Source organism: Pararge aegeria, chromosome 22, assembly GCF_905163445.1.
Source record: "Pararge aegeria chromosome 22, ilParAegt1.1, whole genome shotgun sequence".
NCBI classification, from domain to species: Eukaryota; Metazoa; Arthropoda; class Insecta; order Lepidoptera; family Nymphalidae; genus Pararge; species Pararge aegeria.
Window position 1 is genome coordinate 7,093,887 of NC_053201.1, and position 3,661 is coordinate 7,097,547.

Consider the following 3,661-nt stretch of genomic DNA (forward strand, 5'->3'; position numbering starts at 1 on the left):
TTAAATTTATAAACTTAGCATTTTTCTGGTATAAAATTGTTTCTTATGTTGTCATATTTATTTAATTATTTTACCAAAATTAACGTTGATTTTAATTAAAGCGTGTTTTTTTTGAATCTATGCTATTTAAATTTAATGAATTTAGATATTATTATTTGTTTTTATTTTATTTAATGTTAAATATTGTTAATTTGGTAGGCACTTAGTGACGCCAATTCTGTTGTATCCAAAGCTCTTAACTATATCCATCTCGTCTTCAAAAAGCTATCGATCTCTTTCATAGGGTGTGGAAAAGGATATCACAATTTTTAGATATTTTAAAATAAGTATTTTATTTATAAATTTATATACAACAGAATTTACATCAATTACTTATTTAATTCAGGCTTCAAATTTACTTTAAAATCAAGCTCATATTGTGTCTAGTCATGACACTTAAAATGTAAATCGAGCACAATTATTACGTAAGTATACACAATATTTAATTGTTTAGCACAAAGTCTAGTTTATTTGTTAGTTGTATTTTATTAACATTTTTAGCATAATTTTTAAACTTCTCAAAGAAGTTCCACTGTTAAAGCACATTGTATGATCAGGGCCCAGATTATCTTTGTCATTCAAACCGAGACTTGTATGAAGTGATATTAAACTTTAAGTCACTGAATTCATTTTACTATTTATTTTGCGTCGTTATGATTAAAATGCTATATAAAGATATGCCATAATATACATCGCATGAAAATTTGTTTTTTTTTTTTAATTATTTATGTATGTATGTGTAACTATAACATTGTTTGTTTTGTGTTGATTTTGGTTAGTATACCATTATAACTAAACTTGTTGTAGTGAGATACACTGTACAGCGTGTAAATAAAACGAAATAATACTTCAGAGGCTTTAGAGGGACACTATTTACTGTCTCCGAGACTAATCTGAGAAACCGAAACGCTAATAGATTTTGGGTAAACCATTGCCATAGTTTTTACTGAAAGAAATCAGATACAGTCCTAATATCACATGCAAAAGTAAAATCTAGTGACTCCTGTCACTTCATTAGGTACGAGTCTTAGAATGTTTCGAAATCGTTTGTATCGAAAAATAAATATGCTTCTTTGGATTTAATATTTTTACAGGGTAATTCCTTATGAAACAAACGTATGTAACCTTTAACAGTAGGTATTTCGTAATTCCGTTACACGTTGTATATAGTCTTCCTTCTCTTATTTCTTTTCTTTCTTCGCTTATAATGAGCAACATTAAAACTTCTTTATTAAATTTAACTTAATAAAATTAACTATGTAACACTATGTTTCTTAAACAGGTAACTATGATAATATTATGGGATACTATGATATTATTATGGGATTTGTAGATATTTCGACGCACTTTTATATTACTTCTTGCAATGCAAATCAGACAGACAGTTAATACTAACAAAAAATATAAGATTAGAAATCTTTATAGTAAATATGTATGACTTAATAGTTATTATTATAATATTAGAATCAACCAAAGCTGAGCAATAAATACAGTGTGTACCAGTCCTTGAAATAGGAGGTAGTACCTACTTTATATTTCAAGAACCAGTACACATTGTATTACCTTCATAAATACAAGTTTTAAAGGACAAATAATTTATTTTCGTTTGATATTTTATATTTTTACATCATATTGTGTTAAACAAAACTTATTTTCATTGACTCAGCAAAATTCTTCAATATTTATTTATATCTCCTTGCGTAGATGTGCTGATAGGTTTATGAATTTTATGCACTTTTTCGCTACTATCTGCTCATCTTCGCTTCACTTGTTAATAAATATTATATTATTGAATTAAGACGTAATTATACCCGAGGTTGATTGTATCTAGTAAATCATCACAATTTGAATTGCAGGTTCAATATTACAAATTGTAAATCGTACCTAAGTGTATTTTTTTAATGCCTGGAATACATTCATAACACAGACAATTATACAGAGTCAATAAAGATAAAATCGTGCTTGTACAGTATTACCATTACAGTTACTTGAAACATAAATAGCAGTTGTCGCACTGTTCGAAATAAATACCTACATTAAAACAAAATATCTATTTAATTTCATAACCTACGGCTACCTATTTGATCGCGTGAAAGTTAACTACGATTTGTATGGAATCGAAACAGTGCCATCTAGTTACAATATTTCGAAACAGTATTGTCAATAGATGGCGCTTTTTAGATTCCAAGTAACAGTTCCAGTAAACGTAGTTAACAAAAAGTTAAGAAAAAGTAAAGGGGGATAATTATTATTAATTAATAGGTACCCATTAAAACACGCGTCATAAGTGAATCTCCTTCCAATCCTCATCCAATCTAGATGCTGGCTATTGCTTAGTCCAAGTTTTAAGAGAGACTTTTCGAAAAAAAATTAAATTGCAGTATTCAAATTTCAAACCTATTACCGTAATCCCATTAACGGGGACAGCAGTATTTGAATAAAACGTATCCCTTTTAACGAGGATAGACAGTGATAAGTTGGTAACGCCACCACGCTGGCCTAGTGCGTATTGGTGGCCTCTACACACCTTTGAGACGTTACAAAGAACATTATAAGGAACTCTCAAGCATGCAGGTTTTCTCACGATGTTTAATCCTTCACCGTTGAAGCAAGTGATGTTTTAATTACTCAAAAAGCACATAACACAGAAAATTTCGAGGTGCGTGCTGGGATTTCAACTCGGCCCCACGAAAATGAAGTCGAGCTTTTACCAAATGTGCTATAAGCGCATCAAAACGCTTAAAATAAAACTAGATTTTAAGGCTTGCAAAGGCGGTCTTATCGCTAAAGCGATCTTTCAGCCCACTTTCGTTGACAGGACAGGACAGGACATACACAGGTACCAGGTTGGTGGGACAATTAAATTAAAAAAATTATAGTGGAATAATTTCATTCCAATCCCTGATAACAGACTATCAAGAATGACAAAGGACATCGCAAATCATTCTAATGCCCTTTTTCACTAAAACTAAAAATAGCTTTATTTGGATGCCTAGTGATTCAGGCGATTTCTAGAAGAAAAAAAACATTTCAGAAACTCTTATTTGATGTCTTACGACGTTAGGCGCCGGCTAAAGTTACGGCACCGATTCAGCGTATCGTAGTTAAGGGGTATCCTGACACCTGACAGACGAAAAAAAATATGAATTTGGTTTTTCATTTACCTTAAATCCAGAAGAAAAATAAAAACTCTAATAATACAAACACAAAACATCACACCTTGTGGCAAGAACCATTGACAAGTTAGGATATGAGTTGCCTGGTAAAAATAGATTGGTGCAAGGTAAATGTATGCCTAGGAATCTTTTTTGATTAGGCGTTACTAACTTTGCATTGCCATGTCTGTTGTTAGGGATAATGGGCATGAGCCTACAAATCACTGCATTGATTTATCTCTATGCAGAGCCTCCTAAATACATGCTGAGGACGGCCACCAAGGGGGTTTTAATGGAAAGGAATCCCACAACCTCATTTCCTGCCAAGATATCCTTATTTTAGGATTTAAAAGCTGTCTACATCAATAATTGCACTAAAATTGTTTGTTTAGGTAATATAAATAACAACAACATTTATAATATTACAAGTACAGTATGGAACAGCAGTAAGAAATATCATGTACTGT